The following is a 24,068-nucleotide window of genomic DNA, read 5'->3' on the forward strand; positions in this document are numbered from 1 at the left end:
ATCAGACAATCTGAAGTGTCTGTTCTTCCCTTCTACTACGTTTAAGACCGTCTCATTTGCTGGCATTTAAGACTGTCTTATTTGCTTGTTTCTGTGTCTGCCCATCTAGCTGGGTGGTGACCTTCCAGGGATTCTCCTGTTCCCACCTCCACTCTCACAAGAGGATTGCCTTGGTTAGACACATGTTGCCATGCCTGGCTTCATGTGGACTCTGAGAATCAAACCCCAGAGGACTTCACCATGTACTTCCAAGACAAGTACTTCACCTACTCTCTCCAGGCTCAGGGTTTAAATGTTTTCATGTGTCATTTCACCTCTAAGTGCTTCAGTAATATCTGTAACTGTAAGGATTTTAGTTTGTCTTTTTTTAGCCCCCGGAGCTGAGGCCTGAACCCAGGGCATCCACCACTGAGCTAAATCCCCACCCCACCCCCAATAAGGATTTTAAAATCTAAGTGCCATCTCATTATCATTTTACAAAATAATTGACTTTGAGTCATGTGATATTCAGTTCATGTATAGTGTTTTCCAGTTGTCTGTAAAATATTTTTTCTTGTCATTGTGTGCATATGGATTCAAAGACTACCTGTGAATTTAAACTTTATAGTTGAATAAATTATAGGAACCAGAGAGATCCTAGTAATTGGGGATGCTGCAGTGTTCTTAAGATGCAGCCTGGGAGCTCTGAATGGAGTGCTGCCTATTCCAAAGCTTGAGGACTCAGCTGTTTCCATTTATGATTGTCTGAACACACTTTACTTTTATGCGGTGCAACTAAGATTCTTAGTAACACTAAATTCAGTTTTGAGGGATCTGTTTAGTTTTAAAGCGTACATTGATGTCTTTAAACATGAGAAAACCTAAAAATTCCCATTTTATAATTTTTCCCATTATAAATAATGCTTATGAGCATTTCCCTAGAGATATATTGTTTGTTTATATCATTTTTTTAGAGATTTATTTATTTATCCATTTTTTATATAATAGTGTTCTGCCTGCATGTATGCCTGCACACCAGAAGAGGGCACCAGATCTCATTAGAGATGGTTGTGAGCCAACATGTGGTTGCTGGGAATTGAACTCAGTGCTTATGTAGTTTTTACTGTAGGAGAATAGGGATTATTATTATTATTATTTTATTATTATTATTATTATTATTGGTGGTGGTGGTGGTGGTACTGGGGATTGAACCTAAATCCTCCCATATGGTAGTCAAGCACTGTCCCATTCATTGAGCAACATCCTCAGTCTTCCTTGACTTTTAAGTGTAAGACAAGGTCTCACTAAATTTCCTGGCTGACTTTGAACTCACTTGTAGCCTTAGGTAGGTCTCTGTGATCCTCTTGCCTCAGCCTTTTGAGTACCTAGGATTGCTGCCTGCCCCGTCAGATGTAGTGAAGGGTAGTACTCCAGTGAGAACATTTGAAGCCGGGCATAGTGGTGCACTCCGGCAGTCTCAGCACTGGAAAGGCTGTTTGAAGCCAGCCTGAGTTGCATAGTGAGACTTCATCTCAAATAGAAAGCCCACACAAAACAAAAAAACCCAACAAACAACAGCAAAACCCATTTAAAGTACCTATAATTCAGCACTCTCTGTGTAAAAGCAGGATTGCCAGGTCAAGATCAGCTTGAGCTACATACTGAGTACTAGGTGAGCCTGGGTGATAGACTTAGATTCTGTCCAAAAGAAAAGAAAAGAAGGGGGCTGGAGAGATGGCTCAGGGGTTAAGAGCATTGTCTGCTATTCCAAAGGTCCTGAGTTCAATTCCCAGCAACCACATGGTGGCTCACAACCATCTGTAATGAGGTCGGGTACCCTCTTCTGGTCTGAAGGGATATATTGTATACTAAATAAATAAATATTTTTAAAAAAAAGAAAGAAAAGAAAAGCCTAAGGTGTTTAAAATATTGCATAGGAGCAGGCATAGCAACGCACATCTGAGAAGCAGAAAGAGATTATTTTCTCTGAGTTTGAGGCCAGCCTACATAGAGAGTTCTAGGCTAGCTAAGGGCAGTCTCAAACTACCAAAACTAAATTATTGTATAGACTACAGATGATGCTCAGAAACAACAAATGGAGCTTTTTTTAACATTTATTTATTTTATATGTATATGGGCTATGTACATGTTGTGCCATGGTATCGTACATGTATGGATTCAAGACAACTTGTTGAACTCTGTTCTGGACATCGAACTTAGGCTTGGTGGCAGACACCTTTACCTGTTGAGTCATCTTGCTGACCTCACAACTCGCTTTTAAATCATGTAATCCTGCAGGTCTTTATGTATTACATATAAATTTAACAAATGATTTTTTTTAAAAAAGACATCTTTTTTTCTAAGATTTACTTTTTTACTATTTTATATATATGAGCATTTTGCCTGCATGTACATCTGTGTGCCACATGTATGCTTGGTGCCCGAGGATTTGGTGAGCCTCCATGTGGTGCTAGGAATTCAGGCCCTTCACAACTCAAGTTCTCTTAACCACCAAGCCCTCTTTAAAGCCCAGCAAATGAGTCTTAAAGGCACATCATCCCAGTCATGACAGATGACTCCATCTCTGGCAACCACCTCATTTCTCTGAAACGTTCTGAAAGTAGTATTCATGCTTGCTATCATCAGTCCCTCCCCTTTTTCTGTCTTTAAGTCTATTTGGTTTTAATCATCACCATTTTCTCATTGTAAAGCCAGGGTGGTTTTCCCTTAGTGTACCCTTGAGTGATTCAGCTATCAAAACCCAGATATGTTCCAATCTTACAATATCTAATGAAACATAAATATTGGTGCACTGCATTGTTTAGGGAATAATAACAAAAGCCTGTGTAATCTGCAGAACTGTAATTGTGTTGGGGAAAGGTTTCACACTGTAGCCCGTGCTTTCCTAGAACACATCAAGTTAAAGGTTCTCTTCTCCTTTGACCTGACATTTTTAAAAAATACCTTTTAAAGATTTATCATTTATTTTATGTGGATTGGTGTTTTGCCTGTGTGTTTGTCTGTGTGAGGGCATCAGATTCCCTGGGCATCTGAAGTTAAAGGTGGTTGTGAGCTGCTATGTTGGTGCTGGGAATTGAACCCAGGTCCTCTGGAAGAGCAGCCAGTGCTTTTAACTGCTGAGCCCTCTCTTTGTTGGTTTGTTTTAAATTGAGGTGTGGGAATGATATGAATGTGAATGGCACACACGTGAGAGTCAGAAAACAAGTTCTTAAGCCAGGCGGTGGTGGCGCACGCCTTTAATCCCAGCACTCTGGAGGCAGAGGCAGGTGGATTTCTGTGAGTTCGAGGCCAGCCTGGTCTACAAGAGCTAGTTCCAGGACAGGCTCCAAAGCTACAGAGAAACTTTGTCTCAAAACAAACAAACAAAAAAAAAAACAAAAAAAAAAGAAAAAAGAAAGAAGAAAAAAGAAGAAGAAAGAAAAGTTCTTAGAAGTTTGTTCTTGAGGGCTGGCTCAGTAGTTAAGAGCATTAATATTAAAAAAAAAAAGAAGTTTGTTCTCTGCTTCTAGCTTGTTTAAAAATGGTTTCTTTGCTTCTGCCTTTTCATGCATACTGATCATGAACTTCGGGGTGATTCTCTTGTCTCTGTGCCCACTTCACTGTTGGAATGCTGCGATACAGATGTGAAGGTACCACACCTGCTGAGCCCTGCATTGTCGTCTTGCTTCAGTTACCTCTTCTGAGGTGCTCAGTGGTGTAGTGCATGTCTGTAACCAGCACTTGGCCACAACTTTGAGGCAGGCCAGGGTTACATACTTTTCTTTTTGCGTTTCTCTGTAGCTTTGGAGCCTGTCCTGGAACTAGCTCTTGTAGACCAGGCTGGCCTCGAACTCACAGAGATCCGCCTGCCTCTGCCTCCCAAGTGCTGGGATTAAAGGCGCGCGCCACCACCGCCCACTTTGTCTTTTTTTCTAATAATTTATTTATTTTTATTTTATATGCATTGGTGTTTTGCCTGCCTGCATGTTTGTGTGAGGATGTCTGATGCCCTGTAACTGGAGTTACAGACAGTTGTGAGCTGCCATGTAAGAGCTGGGAATTGAACCTGGGTCCTCTGGAAGAACAGTCAGGGCTCTAAATCACTGAGCCATCACTCCAGCCCCCCCCCCATACTTTGTCTTTTTAAAAACAAATAAATAAATATTTTTTTTGTTTGTTTGTATCTACAAAATTCTTGCTGAGACAGAATGGAATTTGTAAGCCTTTAGATGAGCAGTTGCACAGTGGACAGCTGCCCTGTGTTATCTTTCGTCTGTGCACATACTCTGATTTACTGGAGTGGTTGATGGCTTACATTTGTGGTTTTCAGTTTGTAAGCATTTAATTTGAGGGATATAGTCATAAATAGTATTTTATTTTTTAATTGTTTATGCTAAATTTATGGACATTTTATTTATTTTTCAGTGTTAATGCTCTGTGATGATATAGCTAAACATGTTTTTTTGGTTTGAGAAGATTTTTTTGTTTTGTTAGCTTCAGTTTTTTGATTCTTTATGTTTTCTGTTTATATAGTTGCTGTCTGCTAATAAGGAACTGTAAGCTGCCATGCAGGTGCTGGGAATTGAACCTGGGTCCTCTGGAATAGCAAGCACTGCTCTTAACTACCGAGCCATCTATCTCCCCCGCCGTTTTATTTTCCTTTTAAAGATAGTTTCCTTCCTGAGCATTTTAATTATAAATTGGTTTTCAATTTTGTCAGTTATTTTTGTCTTTTGTTTACATTATGTATTAATCTGTGATTGACCTTCAAATTTATTATGCTTTAAACTCACTGAGTAGCCGGGCAGTGGTGGTGCACGCCTTTAATCCCAGCACTTGGGAGGCAGAGGCAGGCGGATCTCTGTGAGTTTGAGGCCAGCCTGGTCTACAAGAACTAGTTCCAGGACAGGCTCCAAAGCTACAGAGAAACCCTGTCTCGAAAAAAACAAACAAACAAAAAAAACAATAAGAAAAAATAAATAAATAAACCCATTGAGTAAATTATTTGTATTTTGGTCGTTATAGTTTGTGATTCTAAAGTTTCCAGTTTTATTTCTGTATATATTGTATTTCTGTTTAATAGTGTTGTACCTTGTTGAAACATCTGTATACTATGTACCTAAAGGTCATTGTCAGATAATTAATTCCAATATCTGTCCATCTTGATTTTTTGATTATTCATGTCTTGTTTTATGCAAATTGAAATAATCTTGATTTTTTTTTTTTTTACATGGCCAAGTAATTTTAGATTGTTTCCTGGAATTTTGGGTAATTATATGATGAGGGCCTGGATTTTTGTTTAACTCCTTTAAGTCTGTGTTGACTTAATGAACATTTGATACAGTTGAAATCATCTTGGAGGTTCTATTCAGCCTTCTAGGTAGTGATTCTGCAGTCATGTAGAAACTGGCACGATAACATATCCTTGTAATGCCAGCACTTAGAAGGTGGAGTTTGGAGTTCAAGGCCACCTCAGGTACACAGTGGGTTTATGATCCTGCCTCCAAAGCAGAAGCCCTCCCCTAAGCCAAAAGAAGTCATTTCATTTTTTAAGGTTCCAGTTCTCTTTAGATTTTCTTTTCATGTTGACCACCCGGTAGTTTATCAACAACTCACCTACATAGTTTTTTCTCTTTCTTTGCCTTTTCTTTCTTTTTTCTTTTTTTTCTGCTAAGACAGGGTCTCTCTATGTAGCCCTGGCTGTCCCAGAACTCCCTGTATAGTCTTGGCTTTCCTCAAACTCACAGAGATCCATCCTGTCTTTTGAATGCAGGGATTAAAGACTTGAACCACCACACTCAGCTTTGGTGGCCTTTTTTTAAATATAGTTCAGAATGAGCTTATTGTATATACTAGGGATAGATACTGAAGTATGATAAGTTACCATGAGAACATTTAATTTTGTTTTGTTTTTCAAGATAGGATTTCTCAGGAGCTATGGAGCCAGTCCTGGAAAGTCACTCCGTTAAACAGGCTGGCCTTGAACTCACAGAGATCTGCCTGTCTCTGCCTCCTGAGTGCTAGGATTAAAGGTGTGCACCGCCAGTGCCGGACTGAGAACATTTAAAATTTATAAGTTACTTATTTACATTAAATATATTTTTGTATGGATCTAGGTGATTATTTTAATATTTTTTTATTCTCTTCATAGTATAAACTTCTCAAACAAAAAAAAAATTGGAGGCCACAAAGAAATGTAGGTCCAGTCTTACAGTCTGCTAGTGAGGTGAAATGGCTCAGCTCTGCCACATGATCTACATGATGGTAGGAAAGAACTGACTCCAGAAGTTGTCCTCTGAGCTCTACCTGTGTGCTGACATGTGCAAGCACACACATGCTTCTGTGTGTATGTACACACACGTGTACACACACACACACATATATACACACACAAATACATAAGTTAAGTTACTTAAAAAGGCTACCAGTAGCCTTTTATCTCAGAAAGTATAGAAGCAGGATTTCTTCCAGTGATCTGTTTGGCTATTTTCCTATGAGCCTTTCAACTGACTAATGGCTTCTCAAGTCACTCAGAATAAAAGACAAAGTGCCTTTTTGTCTTTAGTACGAATCTTAGTGAATCTGTTTCGTAGAACTTATCATAGTGCTAGGGCCCATAGTAAGAATATATGCACACGAGCAGGGTGGTGATGCACACCTTTAATCCCAGCACTCGGGAGGAAGAGCCAGGCAGATCTCTGTGAGTTCAAGGCCAGCCTGTTCTACAAGAGCTAGTTCCAGGACAAGCTCCAAAGCCACAGAGAAACCCTGTCTCGAAAAACCAAAAAAGAAAAGAGAGAGAGAGAGAGAGAGAGAGAGAGAGAGAGAGAATATATGCACAAAACAAACATATGTCTGAAGAATGGATACATTTTAAAATGTATTTATCTTAAGTGTATAGGTGTTTGGTATGCCTGTATGCTTGTGTTACATACCTGCCTGGTGCCCTTCAGAGACCACAAAAGCATGTTGGGTTCCCTAGGACTGGAGTTACAGATGACTACAAGGTGCCATGTGGGTGCTGCTAGGGATTAAGCCCAGACCCTCTCTGGAAGAGCAACCAGTGCTCTTAACCACTGAGCCATCTCTCCAGTCCCAAGGATGAGTAAGTGAGTGTGTAGGTATGTTTGTGTATGTGTATGTTTTGAGACAGGGATTCTCTTTGACTGTTCTGGAACTCACTCTGTAGACCAGGCTCTCCTCAAACTCAGAGATCCACCTACCTCTGCCTCCAGAGTGCTGGGATTAAAAGCCCCAACTAGCTCAGATAAGTCTTTTTAACAGTGTCTTTTGCTTTCCTTAGGGTGCCTTGGTTTTAGCCATAGTATTTTTTTGTTATTACAGAATTTTTAAGTACCTCTAAGGTCCATTGCCTCCTGTAGCATTAGACAGTAGGACCTAGGGCAGGAGGTGCAGCTCAGTGGTGTAGTACATGCTTAGCATGCACACGGTTCTGGATCAGTCTTTATGGACAAGAGGAAGGAACCCAAAGAAGGAAGAGAAGAGGGAAGGGAGAAAGAATCTGAAAGTAGGCACACTTAAGTTTGTTACCCCAGAGCCATACTTTATTTATTTGAATTTTTTTGTGACAGGTTCTCTGTAGCCCAGGCTGACCTTGAACTGCTTCATTCTTCAAGAATACTGGGATTATGGGTGTGAGCCACCATACTGGATTTAAATTTGAAGTTCCAGGGTAGATTCATGGAAATGGTTTTCAGGCTCAGGCTGAGGGATTTCTGGTTTTGTTTTGTTTTGTTTTACTCCAAGACTTTGCTGGGTGTGGTGGTTCATGCCTTTGATCCTCACACTTGGGAAGCAGAGTCAGGGTAGCGACTGATTTCCAGGCCAGTCAAGGTTACTTGTTGAGACCTTGTCTCAACAGCAACAGCAAAGCAGTCTTTATTGTAGCCTAACCTGTCCTTAAACTCAAATCACACCTCCTGACTCCCACCCTTCTGTTGGAATAGCAGGTATGAGCTGCCATTGCTGGCTCACCATGCATGCTTTATCCTTTCGGCAGTTATCGTTCCTTCTCACAGTCTCCTTTGGATTAATTCCTTTATTTATTTTAATGTATTTATCCTAATGTTTGTTCACATTTGTGTTCTCTTCCTACCCCCCGCCCATGGTGCCTTCCTCATGTTTTCCACTTGGACTTTTGGGGACCAATATGGGAAGAGAAACAGATAGCTACTAGTGTTCCATGCGGCTTGTCTTCTGCCCCCAAATGATAAATGATTTTTACTAAATATAGCTCGCTGGAAAGAAAATTCTCTCTGACTGGGTTTGGTCCTTGTTTTGCATTTTTAAAGTTGAGCCTGATAGCTTTTAGGTAAAAAGCATTTCTTTGACCTCAATTATTTTGCAGGTGAGAAAAAAGCAGGATAAATTTAAAGGTGAACTTTTACATATCCCCAAATCATTATTCTTCACTAAAAAGTCTATTTTGGCAGCTGAACATATGCAGTGAAAAGGAGCTGCTGCTGTATCTTTAAAAGCTGTCCTCAGAGCAGTGTGGAGGCAGGCATACCACTGAAGTACTTGAATGAAAGCAAGAAGAGGTGGGAGGGGGTGATCTTGCAGTGTGTGTGTGTCTGTGTGTGTACACGTCTCGGTCTGCCTGTCTGTCTGTCGGCAGAGCTCTGGGTGACATCCCTTAAAACAGCTGGGCTGTGGTCAGCTTCAGATCTGCTGTCAGAGCACTTAGCGTGCCGGAAAAGCAGCAACAAGGATCAGTAGCATTTCATTCAAGGGTGAAGGGGGGCGGCTGGGGACTGTAGGCGGGGGAAGAGGCACAGGTTTCCCAGAAGGAATTTCTTCCGGCAAAATTCCGGCAGAACAGATCTTTACAATGAGGTCTCCATTAATAATGTGAGCTTGCTGTTGGTGCTGTTGGTGTAAGTGCAGATCCATCTGGGGTGAGTTTTGGATGATTTTCTTTCTTTAAATAAAAGTCCTTGGACTTCACAGGCTGGGAGGGAGAGGTGACAAAAGCTGGCATTTTAAAAAATATCATTGTTGATTTAACTGTACAATATACACTATATAAATTAAATTTTAAGTATTAAATTTTTCAAGGATTTTCTGGACATTTTTCAGGGGCTGATTTTTATCTTTAAAGATTTTGATTATTAGGTTTGTTAGAACTTCTACTGTATGCAGACTCTACCGCTTTCATAATGATTTTTAAGCAATGCTTCATTCAGATTTTGCTTATGAGAATCGCAGAGATTTCTGTTCTCTCTGGTGATGCTGTTGACGCACATTGCAGGAAGCAGGGAATCCCCTATAAATATCCTTCAGTGTGTCATTACCCAGCTCTCCATGCCCTGCTGGTGAATATGCCTCTGTGTCCTGTGTCTTTATGTAACTGTCCCCTACTCTTCAAATGTGTTAAGAAGAAAAATGTCGCCTTTTCTGTATCTAGGGAGCTTTTGTGGTTATAAACATCTGGGAGTAATTTGCTAAACCATTTTCCTACAAATGCTGTTTGATGCGTTGAGGTCGTTATGAGTTTCTCTGGTTTTACCACTTCTAATTTTGGATGGCTTGTTTGTTTCTTACAATTGGCTTGTTTTTGCTGGCTTTGGTTTCTAAAGAGTGCAGAGATGGGATTCCCTCTCCCTCCAGTGACGTATTATTTTGTTTGCAGTCTTTTTCTTCTGAGAGGGAGGGGACGGAGAGAAAGAAGAAGAAAAATCGATCTGAAGCGGTGCGTTCTCCCTTTATGACTTGATGATGATAACTGGACACCACTGAACAAAGCGGGCAGCTAACTGGGATTTAGCGGTGGGGTACCATTGTGTTTGTTTCTTTTACAACAAGCTTAGACCAAAGTCCGGATTGCTGAAGCAAGGTGCTTGAATTAACCCTGTGAGTGCTGATGCTGATGAATTTTTACCTAATTGCTATTTTTAAATGTAGAAGAAAAGAGCTCATGAAGAGGGAGGGCTGAGAACCCAGAACTATGAACTTAAACTGAGTTTTGGAATTTGGGATTTTTTTTTTCTGTATTATTTATACTGGTCCTGATCACTTTGTGTGATGTTTTCCAGAGCTCAAAATAGGTGGTTATATAAAAGTCCTTGCCACTGTAGTTGAGTATAAAATTCAGTCTGAATCTATAGAGCTAAAGCAAAGCTTGGGAAGGACTTGCCAGGTATGAACTAGGTGTGAGAGCAACAGCCCTAGCTCATTAATTTTTGGATTTAGTGTTTGGGTTTCCAATTCCTTTTATGAACTCCATTTTAATACTGCTGATCTTTGAAGGGCTACCTGCAGAGGTCAATTTGAAGAACTCAGTAGGCTAGAGCCTAGAAAAATCTGAGTCACCTTTCTGTAAAAGATAGCATCTGTAGAATTGTACCTTTAAGAATCTGCCTGTTTATTTTCTTATCTTAATTTATGTATCTGTTCTGTACTGCCACTTATTCTGAATTCTTTGTAATAAGTAAAAAAAATAATAATTTTAGTTGTTTAGCTTAGATTATGCAGTTCTATTTTCTGCAGTATCTCAGTAATTTGTTATATCTATAAATGTTTCAAACTAACAATTTAACTTTATTTAGACAGTGGGGTGAGGGGAGGTAGAAAAGGGTAAATCTAGAATAAATGAAGAACAGTCTAAAAGAATAATCTATTTATCATAGAGACAGGAGCTATAAGGTTAATACTGAATTCCACCGAATCTTTGCATCTTGATATTGCAGCAAATATGTGGGTAATTTCTCATTAGCTTTTCAGGAAACCCCTGTGGTGGACAACCCTCCTTAACCGTTGCTGGGAGACTGCTCTGACGTCACTGGGAGCAGTTCCCAGTCTGCAACTAGAACAGGAATAGCCTTTGAGGGGGGAAGAAGTGCTGCGAAATGAAAAGACAGTTGTTTTGAGCGTGGTTTTCCTTTGACTTAGGCGCTGGTGGGCTACATCTAAAGCCTTTCTTAAGTGTTTCAGTCATTTCCAGGCCAAAAAAAAAAAATCAAAAGATTATTTTATTTCAGCTGAAAGTGCCTTCCTTTTTAATCAAGTCTTTGTTTTCTAACTGTCAGAAAAGGTCAAGGAGAAAAGCTGTTAAAGGTGTTAGAAAAGTAAGAACACAGTTTTCTTATCTTTCATTTTCTTTCACCTGAGTCCTTTTTGGGGAATTAAAGAAAGATCAAGGGCAGCTTTTGTAAAGGGTGTTTTAGCATAACTTAATAATTGAAAATAAGATACATGTTGGAAGGACATTCTTGCAACATTGACTGTTTTCATATGATTTTATTTTATTATTTAAGACAGGCTCTAACATAGCTAGGATTGACCTCAGACTTGCCGTAGAGCTAAGAATGACCTTGAGTCCTGCACCTCCTGCCTTCACCTCTCAGGCCCTGGGATTTCAGGCAATATACCACCGTATATATTGATTGGAGAACATTTCTGAACCTAAAGTTAATACACTTCATTTTTTTAACCTCTCCTTTTTTTATCTCCCACTTTTGTTAATAGTCAAGTTATTAGCCTCTCTTTAAGAAAGGCATTCTTCTGGTCATGGGGGTGCACACCTTTAATCCCAGCACTCAGGAGGTAGAGGCAGGTGGGTCTCTCTGAGTTCATGGCCAGTCTGGTTTACAGTGAGTTCCAGGTCAGCCAGGGCTATACAGAGAAACCCTGTCTCCAAATGCCACCCCCCCCAATTTTTATTACATTTTAAATTTTATGGGGCTGGAGAGATTGCACAATGATTAAGAGTGCTGGCTGCTATTGTAGAGGATTCAAGTTCTGCACCTACATGGCAACTCAAAACTGCTTGTAACTCCAGCGACAGGGGATCAAACAATGTCTTTTGACCTCCACGGGTGCTAGGCAAATATGTTCAGGCAAAACACTCATACACATAAAATGAATCTTTTAAAAAATATTTGGGGATTATAATTACATAGTCTTCCTTTCCCTTTCCCCCTCCAAACCCTAATCTTTTTAAAAGATCATTTTTATTGTGTACTTGAGTGTTTTGCCTACATGTACGTTCATGTACCTCATGCACATGTGGTGCTTAATGAGGTCAGGTGAGGGTGTTTGATCTCCTAGAGTTGGATTTATAGGCAGTTGTGAGCTGTCATGTGGGTGCTGAAATGGAACCCTGGTCCTCTGGAAGAGCAACCAGTCAATGTTCTTAACCACCGAGCTTTTTTATAAATCTTGGTTTTTCAAAACAGGGTTTCTCTGTGTAACAACCAGGCTGTCCTCAAACTCACAGAGATCTCTCTGCCTCTGCCTCTGCCTCTGCCTCTTGAGTACTGGGGTTAAAGGCATGTGCCACCACCACCTGGTTCATAAATCTTAATTTTTAAAAATACTTATTTTGTGTACTTGTGTGTGTGTGCATATGTACACATGTACCATGGTATATGTGAGGTTGGGACAAGTTGTAGAAGTCAGCTTTCTCCTCTCTTCCACTATGTGGGTCTTAGCTGCCTTTTTCTGATGAGCCATCTTGCCAGCCCTCTCATTTATTTACTTACTGTTTTCCTCTTTGTGTGTGTGTGTATTGCCTGTGTACCAGTGTGCAGACCCATGTACATGCCTTGGAGGGAAAGGTGCAGATTGGTATGCCCTCCGCTATTGCTGTCTACCTCAGTTTTGAGACAGGATCTCCATTCCATTTTGCTTCTCTGTTGCTGTGATGAATCACTCTGACCTGGAAGCAGCCTGGGGAGGAAAGGGTTATTTCATATTCCAGCTTACCATCCATTAGGAAAAGCCAAGCGAGGGGAGGTGGACGACACGACACGACACGACACAAGGCGGGAGTTTGAAACAGACTTACGGGGAAATACTGATTACTGGCTCACTCACAAGCTTGCTTTTGGGCTCATGGTTAGCTAGATTTTGTATATAGCCCAGGACCACCTGCATAGGGATGGTGCTCCTCTTCCTTGCCTGGGCCCTCTCACATCAGTCTACATTCAAGACAAAAGTCAACTTTTTACTGGCCAATCTGATCTGGGAAAACCCCCAGGTGAAGCTCCCTCAACTCTGGGCGATTGTCAAGCAAAAACTGAAGCCTACTAGGACAGTCTCTCGCTGACCCTGGAATGCTGACCCTGGCTAGACTGGTTGGCCAGTGAGCCCCTGGAACTCTCCTGTCTCCTTCCGTCTCTTTCCCAGTGCTGGTGTTATAGGCACCACTCTTCACAGGGGCACTCGGGATCCAAACTAGGTCCTCATGCTTTACTGACTGAGCCATCCCTATCCCCCAATTCCTAGACACTTTCAAGACTGAATTAGCATTAGCCATTACAACTAATATTTAGAAATCAAATAGATCATGCCATTTGTGTTTTCACATTACTTAGAAATTTACTTATGTGTGTGCGTCAACATTCATGTATACATGCTGTGTGTCTACATCCATGTATGCTGCTGTGTATGTGTGTCTACATCCATTTGTGTGTGCTCTGTGTATGTCTACATCCATGTTTGTGTGCCTTGAAGCACACATGGAAGTCAGGACTACTTTTGAGGTGTTGATTCCCTGCTCCCCCCTTGTGTGTCTCTCTTAATTCTGCTGAGCTGTATTTTGGGCCAGCTGGCCCACAAGCTTCTCGGTTCTCCTATCTCTGCCCCCCATTTATCCTAGAGTGCCAGGATTACAGATGGAAGCCACCACATGTGTCTTTTTGTCATTTCTGGTGATTGAATTTAGGTTATCAGGCTGGCATGGCAAACACTTTTTCATCTGCTGAGTCATCTCGCCAGCCTTTCTCCCTTTTGGGGTGGTATGAGGATCAAACCTAATGCCTTATGTATGCTGTGAGCTGTACCACTGAGCTACACACCAGCCCCTCACGTGGAAGGTCTGAAGAAACTAGAACAGATTTCTAAGCCATATGAAATAGTGAGTTTCTAAAAGGAATGTAAGCATGGAGTGAGCATTTCATGGGAGATGCTCTGACACAGCTGGCCCTCTTCAGGACCATGCCGGGTTCTGAGGCACACACTCTGCTTCCAGCTCTACAGAGGCAAACCAAATAGCTTTTCTTTTTCTTGTTTTTTTGTTTTGTTGGTTTGTTTTTCAAAAAAGATTTTTTCTGTGTCGCTCTGGCTATCTTGGAACTTACTATGTAGACCTGGCTGGCCTCGATCTCCTAAGCACTTGAGAGTAAAGGTCTGCGCTTTCTAATTTGATCTCAAAGGCCAAATTGTGAACATGCACTCTGAAAAGATTAGTAACTTTTTTTTTTTTCTTGATCATCATTCATCTCTTTGTTGGTTTGGGTTTGTTGTTCTGGTTTTTGTAGAGAACCTTACCACATGGGCCTCAGATTTACTATGTAGCCCATCCCAACCTCATATTCCCAGATCCTCTTATCTCAGCCTTCTAAGGGCTGAGATGAGGTGTGGACCACCATGCCTGTTTTGTTTTTGCTTTCTTTTTGTTCTTGTTTGATGTTTTGTTTTCATACAAAATCTCCATATGTAGCCCATGCTGATCTCAGACTCATGGCATCCTCCTGCTTTAGCCTCCAGAATGTTGGGATTATAGGCATGCTACCATGTCCAGCTGTTTTTTTGCTTCCTATCATTGTTCTAATTTACTTTCAAATCTTGGTGTTGTGGAGTCTTTGGGTGCAGTGGAGCCTATGTATTGGCTCAGGTGGGCTTAATTCTAGAGAATTAGGGTCATGAAAACTCAGTAGTCACCCAAGTTATTTTGAGTAGCTCCAGGTTCTTGTCTTATGATAGTGAAGAATGACAAGCCAGGACAATAGAAGAGCCAGCAAAACTTTATTGAGGTAGAGAAGCAGTTCCTTGTCTTCAGTGAGTTGCTAGTCTGACCTCCTGCCTGGGCCCTTTTTATCCCTAGTACTTGAGCCTTATTGGCTTAAGCCTGTAGGTAAACTAGCAGTTGTGGAAGAGCCTTGTGTTTGAAGTGAGTGGGTGTGGAGGAGCGTGGTTGAGTAGGAGAAGGCACGCTCAGGAAGAGGTAGCCAAGAAAACGCTGCTCAGTTTGTAGTAGGAGAAAGAACCAGGAAGTGAGGAGAGCTGCCGGGCAGCTGTTGTCAGAGTTCACACTGCTGGTCTTGCAGTGACGTGTCAGAGCCTTTGGAAATCCGCAGCTGTGCCCAGTGTGCTGGCACACACTTAAACCCCAGCACTTAGGCTGAAGCAAGCAGATCTACGTAAATTTGAGTCCAGTCTGGTCTATAACAGTGAGCCCCAAGCCTGGCAGCGGTGGTGAATGCCTTTAACGCAGGCAGATCGCTTAGTTCGAGGCCAGCCAGGACAGAGTTCCAGGAGAGCTCCAAAGCTACAGAGAAACCCTGTGTCAAATAATAAATAAATTATTAATTATTACTAGATTTATTATTTATTTATTAATTAATGGTGAGCCCCAGGCCAACCAGTTCTATATAGTGAGACTCTGTCTCAAAAAAAATTAGACAAAAGCAAAACAAAACAAAATTCACAGCTTCTGATGTAAATTTATAGAGAATGAACTTTATTTATTATACAGACTCTTTGCTCTCAAGGCCCAATCTAATATTTACATGCAGGAGGGCTTCTGAGCCAAATTTAGGAAGAGCCAGCAGTTGGGCCAGCATCTCTGACTGTGGTATTTGTTCTGAGGTCAGCCGAGAGCCTCCACCTACACAGAACCACCAGCTTGGAGTGGCTTTTCTTTTCCAGTGACTTCTTATTATCTGCCTGCTCCCATCTCCATCACTGGGACATTTGCCTTGGGCACCTACCTCGGGAGAGCCATTCCTTATGTTTCTCTGGAGAGGTGCTGTGCTCATTGGACTGTCTTTCTTCATGTAAGAATGTATAGTTTGTATGAGCGATCACGATGAGGATTCCTTAAAATTACTACCACATTTTAAAATGAACTGATTTGGGAAAGGTTAGTTGTGCCTGATAGTGAGCTGGAAGTCTTGTATACACTAAGTGTATGCTGTACCATTGAGGTACCTTGACCTCCAAAGATTTTAAATAGACCAAACATTGAATCAAACCTACCAAGCTCCATAGCTACTGAGAAACCCTGTCTTGAGAACAAAATAAAATAAAAATACTAAACTATCCATCCTGTTCCTTTTACCTTCTAGTTTTTTTCTTTATTTTATTTTTAGTTTTTTATTTTTATTTTTTGAGACAGAGTAGCTTAGGAGCCTGTTCTGGCACTAGCTCTTGTAGACCAGGCTGGCTTCAAAGTCCCAGAGATCCATCTGCCTCTGCCTCCAGAGTGCTGGGATTAAAGGCGTGCACCACCACTGCCTGGCCACTTCTGGTTTTATTTTATTTATTTATTTATTTATTTATTTTTTTTTTTTTGCTTTTTCGAGACAGGGTTTCTCTGTGGCTTTGGAGCCTGTCCTGGAACTAGCTCTGTAGACCAGGCTGGTCTCGAACTCACAGAGATCCACCTGCCTCTGCCTCCCGAGTGCTGGGATTAAAGGCGTGCGCCACCATCGCCTGGCTTCTGGTTTTATTTTATAACATGTTTTGGATTGGGAGCCTAGCCTTTAATGTCTGAGTCATCTCACCAGCCCTGTGCTGTAACTTTGCTATTCTTTTGTATCTTTTAAATTGCTTACTAAACTACTATATTGCAGAACAAGTTCTGGGACAGCCAAGGTTACAGAGAAACCCTGTCTTGACCCCGCCCCCCAAAGAGAAGAGTGGACAAGTGAGATGACTCAGTGGTAAAGGCAGCTGTCACCAGGCCTGGCAGCCTGAGTGTGGAAGAAGAGAACCGACTCCTACTGGTGGCCCTCTGCCTTCCACACATGCCATGCATGTGTCCAGTTGCATACACATACAAAATAAATAAGTAATATACGAGAGAATGATTGATTTGGCAAAAGTGAGAACAGTACTGCCCATGTGTAGTATTCTGAAAGTTGAAGATCCCACCATGAGGCCTGAAAAGGGGACATGGCATGGGACAGTTGAAAACACTAACTGGTTTTTTTTTTTTAAGCTTTTTTTTCCTTAAATGGGTGAAGTAAGGAAAAACATTTTATTTCTATCTCTCTCTTTTTTTTTTTTTTTTGGTTTTTCGAGGCAAAGTTTCTCTGTAGTTTTTGGAGCCTGTCCTGGAATTAGCTCTTGTAGACCAGGCTGGCCTCAAACTCACAGAGATCTATCTGCCTCTGTCTCCCAAATGCTGGGATTAAAGGTGTGCACCACCACCGCCTGGCAAGACATTTTATCTCTAAAATTCCAGAATACATATATCCTGAGGAAGTCAATGAATTTTTTTTAAATAAAGATATAGCTTCAAATGTGTTCATTAGAGTATTTTAATGTAAAATTGATAGCTGTCTTTGAATTCACAATAATGAGGAAATGGCTAGATAAATTATGATTCATGTATATAATAGAATATATGTATGTATATGTATTTTTTGTTTGCTTGTTTTTTTGAGACAGGGTTTCTCTGTGTAGTCCTGACTGTCTTGAAACTCTCTTTGTAGACCAGGCTGGCCTCAAACTCACAGAGATCCACCTGCTTGTGCCTCCTGAGTACTGGGTGGTGGGAGTATGCACCACCACTGCCTGTCTTCTAGAATATTTCTTTAGTTAAAAATAATTAAAAACCTGTTGTGGTATTTACACTTGTAATCTTAGTACTGAAGAGGTTGAGACAGGAAGATTGCTAGTTCAAGAGCAGTCTTGTCTGCATAGTGAGACCATAACTAGCCTTGAATATGTAAGATCTTGTCTTTTAAAAATTAAAAGAACGCAGGCGGATCTCTGTGAGTTCGAGACCAGCCTGGTCTACAAGAGCTAGTTCCAGGACAGGCTCCAAAGCTACAGAGAAACCCTGTCTCGAAAAAACCAAAAAAAAAAAAAAAATTAAAAGAACCGGTTGGGCGGTGGTGGCGCACGCCTTTAATCCCAGCACTGGGAGCTGAAGCAGGTGAATCCCTGTGAGTTCGAGGCCAGCCTGATCTATAAGAGCTAGTTCCAGGACAGGCTCCAAAAGCTACAGAGAAATTCTGTCTCGAAAAACAAACAAAAAAAATCAAAAATTTATTTATTTATTGGTTTTTCGAGACAGGGTTTCTCTGTGGCTTTGGAGCCTGTCCTGGAACTAGCTCTGTAGACCAGGCTGGTCTCGAACTCACAGAGATCCGCCTGCCTCTGCCTCCCGAGTGCTGGGACGTAATATTGAGAGCACTGGAAATAATCAATTCATAACAGCTACATCTTTTTTTATAAACAGTCTTTCAGGTACTGAAGGCTGGTCTTCAACTTACTTTGAAATTCTGATCCTACTGCCACAACTCCCAAGTGTTAAGATTACAGGTGTCCTACCTTGTCCAGACTGTGAAATACTGAGGTAGATAGAGGACAAGGCTTCCTGTGTGCTAGGCCAGCAGTGCATCAACTCAGCTACAGCTCTAACCCACTACTTCACCATTTTTATTATTTTAGGAAAATAACTTCCTGTGACCACAGTTTTGGGCTTATATTGCGAGATAACATCATTCAGAAAATATCCTTTTTTTCTTTTCTTTTTTCTTTTTTTGAAACAGGGTTTCTCTGTAGCTTTGGGGCCTGTCCTGGAACTAGTTCTTGTAAACCAGGCTGGCCTCAAACTCACAGAGGTCCGCCTGCCTCTGCCTCCCGAGTGCTGGGATTAAAGGTGTGCGCCCAGCCAGAAAATACCTTTTCATTCAGCTTCTTGTCCTTTCAAACCCAATAAATACACCAAACTTGGATACTTAATAGCTTAAGTTCTTTACATCTTTTTTTTTTTACATCAGTTGTATTTATCGTGTGTGTGAGTGTGTGTGTGTGTGTATGTGTTTGTTTGTTTGTGTGCGTTTGTGTGTGTTGTGTGTTTGTGTGTGTGTTTGCTTACCCACCTGCTATGGTGCACATGTGGTGGTCAGAGGACAACTTGTTGACGTCAGTTCTCTCATTCCTCCATGTGGGTCAAGGGATCAAACTCAGGTTGTCAGACTTGGTAGTAGCTGCCACTGCCCCCTGAGCCATCTATTTATTTATTTATTTATTTATTTATTTATTTATTTATTATGTATACAATATTCTGTCTGTGTGTATGTATACCTGCAGGCCAGAAGAGGGACCAGACCTCATTACAGATGGTTGTGAGCCACCATGTGGTTGCTGGGAATTGAACTCAGGACCTTTGGAAGAACAGGCAATGCTCTTAACCTCTGAGCCATCTCTCCAGCCCCTTCCAGATCTTTTGAAAAGAAAACAATAAAGAGGGATCCAGAGAGAGAGAGAGAGAGAGAGAGAGAGAGAGAGCAGGTAAAAGAAGCTAAAAGTGCCAACGCCTGTCTCTAAGGCTAATTCCAGTCAGCTAGTTGTTGACTCCAACCCTGATTCAAAGTTAACTTTATTAACAGTCTCAGAGTGTCACAGTAGGATCAGATATCCTGCAACAACAGTATCTTAGTGTAACAACTTTGGTGTACTTAATATTATTGGAGTATATGCTAAAACATTGTAAGACAGGGACTGGAAAGAACTTGCTGCTCTGACACAGCACCATGTCTGGAAGCCACTGCAACTCTAACTCCAGGGTATCAGATGCTCTCTCCTGGCCCCTGAGCACATATACACCCCACTACATACATAATTAAAGCTAAAATAAATCTTTTGTTGTTGTTTGTTTGTTTTTCCTGGACAGGGTTTCATTATGTAGCCCTGACTGTCCTGGAACTCATTCTGTAGACCAGACTGGCCTCAGACTTAGAAAGCTGCCTGCCTCTGGCTCTCCACTACCTGGCTAAAATAGATCTTTTTAAAAAATTGTTAAAAGCCGGGCGGTGGTGGCGTATACCTTTAATCCCAGCACTCGGGAGGCAGAGGCAGAGGCAGGTGGATCTCTGGAGGCCAGCCTGGTCTACAAGAGCTAGTTTCGGGACAGGCACCAAAGCTACAGAGAAACCCTGTCTCGAAAAGCCAAAAAAAAAAAATAATAATAATAATAAAAAATAAAAAAAATTGTTAAAATAGGGCTGGAGGAGATAGTATTGCTGGTAAAGTGGTTCTCATGTAGGACATGAACCAAAGTTGGGGCTCAGGCACTCTCATAAAAGCTAGCAAAATGGTACACACAGCATGGACTCCTGTCATCCCAGTGCCAGAGAGGCAGATGCAGGAGGGTGTCTAAGGCTCATTGACTGAACTGAGTTGAATTGGTAAGCTCCCAGTTAGATTGGCTCTGAGACAAAAACACAAAAAAGATGGAGAGCAATTAGGAATACATCTTAGCTTCTGGCCTCAACATGCACATGTATACATGTCCACCTTGTCCACATATACAAATGAGTGTATACATAAAATTGTTAAAATAGAAAAATTAATGTTTTATATATTTTAGTACAGTTAGAGAACACAAAGAGCAATGTGAACACAATTAAAATTCATAATTTCCAACTAATTCCATTTATTTATGTTTTTTTTTTTTTAGACAGAGTCTCACTTTGTAGCCTTAGCTGTCCTGGAACTCACTCTGTAAGCCAGGCTGTCCTTGAACTCACAGAGATCTGACTCCTCTGTCTCCTGTGCTGGAATTAAAGGTGTGCGCCACCACTGCCTGACTCACACAAGGCAAAGGGTAGAGGCCACAGTTGCTGTTGCACTCTGAGATATTTCGTCAGTTTTGGTAAACTGCAGCAGAAGAACAGGAGACCTTAGATAACATGCAGGCCGTTTGTAGAGGACAACTGTGTGCTAGTGAGGTAGGTTTTTTTGTTTTTGTTTTTTTTTTTTTTTTTTTTTTTTTGGTTGGTTCAGTTTTCTTTCCTTTTTCTTCTTCAGGGATGTTTGCAGGCAAAAGAGGAGGAATGAGGTCATATGGAATGTGAAGAGCAAATATATTATTTTTGCCTTGGGAGCAGCAGCTTTTGGTTTTTGTTGGGTAGAAGAGATCTGCAGAGAAGATGGCAGATGTGACAGAATGCTAGGGTCTATAGGAATTGTGTCTGAACATGTGAACTACAAAGGCTTAAGATACGTCAGTTTCCATGCCTGTTACAGCATTTCAAAAGAAAGGAAAAAAAGAAAGAAACTTTAAAAAAGATTGAGTTAAAGCCTTTAGCTTTGGTATTGTGAGTGACTGAAGCTGAGCTCTCATCTCAGGATGAAAACCAACTGTTCACTTAGATTACCCTTACGTCCGTGTTCGGAATCTTAGAAGTTTTTCTTCTGAAATTGAACAGGGGAAAAAAAATCTTAAGTGTTAGTTCCATAGATTCATTGACACTGCTGTTCACTACTCCACCCCAAACTGAAATTTTAGGGTGCTTGAACGGCAGTATTTCTTACATGTTGGCAGAGACCATTCTCTCAGCATTTGTAGCAGAAACTGTCTGTGGAAACAGTTTTTATTTAAGATGAGAGGGTGAGCTCATTTTATAGTTCCTAGTGATAGAGACTGTTGCCATGGAGTCCTGGATCAGATTGGCCGACCTAGGGGCCAATGAACAGGTAGACCATAGATGATTTAACCTTGCCGAATTCCTTTATTTGTGATTTATTGCATTAGTATTGACTGAATGTAGAGCAGTGATGTGAGACATTTCAAGAACTTTATTTTCAATATGATTTGATTGGGAGATGAAGCCTCTACCTCATATTTGAAATATTTAAATATCTTTTATTATTCTATATTATATTTATCATATTTAAAGTGCACTCCTTCCGTAATCACTGGGCTTCCACTGAGAAGCTCCAGTTGTCTTGATATCTGACCTTACAGAAAGGATTAGTTGGAGTTAGCGTTCATGTTTTCCATCCTCACTTCCCTACCTTGGTCATTAGTTACTTTCCTGTTGCTGTGAGGAAGCTACAAACAAGGAAGCTTATAAAAGAAGGCTCATGGTTTCAGAGGGTTTGAGCCCATGACCATCGTGGCGGAGAGCACGTCAGCAGGCAGGCATGTATGTAGCAGTAGTTGAGAGCTTACACGGTGAGACAGCAGAGCTAGCTGGGAGTGGTGTGCGCCTTAATACCCAATTCCTAGTGACAAACCTCCTCTTAATCCTTCCCATTCTCATTCAAACCACCACAGTCAGAGCTACTTCCACCCACCCTCCCCAGCCAGGGTTTTATCTGTGTAGGGTGTCCTAGAACTAGTTCTGTAGAGCAGTCTGTCCTAGAACTCACAGAGATTTGCCTGCCTCTCTCTCCCAGTGCTAGGATTAAAGGCATGGACCACCATTGTCCCACTAGTTACTCTAATTTTTTAATTTAATTTTATTTATGATGTGGGAGGGTTGGTGTGTGCCATGGCAGACACGTGGAGGTCAGACGACAGCTTTGGGGTCAGTTTTCTCCCTCTACCGTGTGGATCCTAGGGATTGAACCTCACCTTGATTTTAAGACAGGGTCTCATAGATATCAGATTGGCCTCAAATACCTACATAATTTAGGATAGTTTTGAATGTCTCATCCTTCTGCACAAGCTCCCAAGATGGGATTAAAGGTGTATACCATCAGAGCCTGGAAAGATGGTTCAGTGGTTAAGAGCACTTGTTGCTCCTTCAGAGGACCCAGGTTTGATACCCAGCACCCACATGGCATCTTAGAACCTTCATAACTACAGTTCCAAGGGATCCACAGCCTCTTCTGGTCTCTGTAAGCACCAGGCACAAACATGGTACATAGACATATATACAAGTAAAATACCCACATGTATAAAATAAACACATGAAACAAAAGTCATTTAGTTCACACAGTTTTTAGAAGCAAATTTTGAATGGGATTGTCATTAATCCCTTCCTTGAGAGAGAGAGTTTTAAAAAAAAAAATCCCTCTCTTAGTTTGGGAAAGCAGCAGGTCATTTTGAGAAAACATTGTGCAAAAGTTAGTTTGCAGCCAATTTTTTTTTTTGTTAATTCTATGAGCTAGTGTTTCAGTAGCCCAGGCTAGCTTAGCACTCACATGTACAACCATCCTGAGTTAAATTCTACCTTTTCCATTTACAGTCTTAAAATATGTAATTCAATTTCTTTAATTCATTTATTCACTCATTTAAAAATATACCCTGATTATAAATTGTGAATAACACACAGTAATTAATGCTCATTGCTTCCCAGCGGAAATGTTGAGGCAAGATCATAAGTTTGAGGTCTGCTTGATCTAAACTTAGTGAGAGCCTATTCCCAAATAATGTTTAAAAGGGTTGGAGTTGTAGCTTATGTCAGATCATTTGTTCAACATGCTTGAGTCCGCCATTAGCCTAGAACAGACTGAGCCACACAGCAAGTTCCTGCCCCCCCCCCAAGAAAAAAGGAAAGAAAAAGAAGAGGGTCTAAGGATGTAGCTCGGTCAGTGGGTGCTTGCCTAGCATGCACAAAGCCCTGGGTTCTACACTTAGCACCACCACGTAAAACCAAATTTTCACACACCTGAAAACCAGCTCTTAGGTGGGGTCAGGAGAATCAAAAGCTCAGGGTCTTCTACTTCACGTTTGAGACTATGCTGAGCTAAATGAGACCTTGTCTCAAAAAAATAAAAAAGGATAACAACTCGTAGAATCTCAAGGAAACACAAATATCTTTACAAACAACAGCAGCAAACAGTTGGGAGAGGGGAATCTGGGTGTGGTGGTCCCTGTAATCCCAGCACTTCAGAAATAAATGATACAAGGAGGACTCAAGCCTTCCCTGGAGTGCAGTGATCCAGCTGTGGTATCTACACAGCACATACAGACCAGGAGAATAAAGAAACCCCTGGAGCTTGAGAACAGGCTCAACTCTTCTAGAGGACCCTGGCTCAGTTCCTATCACCCACATAGTAGCTTACAACTGTCCGTAACTCCATCCTCAGGAGATCTGATAACACAGCCACCAGACGCGCATGTGGTGTTTATATATACATGGAGGCAAAACACCCATGAACATAAAAATAAGTTGCTTTAAAAAAAAAAGAAAGGAACCCTTGGATATACATTAAATATACCATCTTTTTTTGAGAAGGATACCAAGATCATTTAGTAGGAAAAGGACAGTATTTACTACAACACATGATACTGAATAACTTTATATTCTTATCTGTAAAAGGAAGCTATCCCCTTTCCTAACGCCGAACACAAAAATAACTTTAAAATGGGCCAA

General features: G+C 41.1%; 1 protein-coding gene across 16 annotated transcripts in view; it reads left to right on the forward strand.

Annotated features, from left to right (window-relative positions):
* The window catches only part of R3hdm2 (R3H domain containing 2), a 133,156-nt gene that overhangs the window by 42,597 nt on the left and 66,491 nt on the right, over positions 1–24,068 (forward strand). The window contains exon 1 of one of the 16 annotated variants that reach the window (XM_041664064.1): positions 9,674–9,691. The exons of 14 other annotated variants lie outside the window; for them this stretch is intronic. The gene's annotated coding sequence lies outside the window, so the exon portion shown is untranslated. Of the gene's footprint in view, positions 1–9,673; positions 9,692–20,672; positions 20,691–24,068 lie in introns of those variants that run through there. One more of the 16 variants, XM_041664071.1, reaches the window with a different exon arrangement.

The sequence above is a fragment of the Microtus oregoni genome, unplaced genomic scaffold (assembly GCF_018167655.1).
Source record: "Microtus oregoni isolate MIOR12 unplaced genomic scaffold, Mior012 000001F_ref0000356, whole genome shotgun sequence".
In the NCBI taxonomy this organism is placed as follows: Eukaryota; Metazoa; Chordata; class Mammalia; order Rodentia; family Cricetidae; genus Microtus; species Microtus oregoni.